Below are 305 nucleotides of genomic sequence, written 5' to 3'. Positions count from 1 at the left end.
TCTAAGGTATAGTCTCCCGTAATATAACATTTCTTGTACACGATCCACTTCATTCAACAATAAATTAAGAGCTTATAAGAAATCAAAGCTATCAGAAACAAGATTTATATAATAAAACCGCATATTTTAGATATGCACTACCCATGCCACATTCGAAAAACATTTCTTAATAAGTTACTCATTTAGGGGGTCTATATTTCACTGATCAAGCGGCAGCATTTCACGCGGTTTAGAGAGCATAAGAACTATGCTATCAAATTACTTTCTTACTGTTCTGCAATTCGGACGATCATAAGCGATTCGGG

The sequence above is a fragment of the Penaeus monodon genome, chromosome 31 (genome assembly GCF_015228065.2).
Source record: "Penaeus monodon isolate SGIC_2016 chromosome 31, NSTDA_Pmon_1, whole genome shotgun sequence".
In the NCBI taxonomy this organism is placed as follows: Eukaryota; Metazoa; Arthropoda; class Malacostraca; order Decapoda; family Penaeidae; genus Penaeus; species Penaeus monodon.
Note: the sequence above shows the minus strand (reverse complement) of the source record.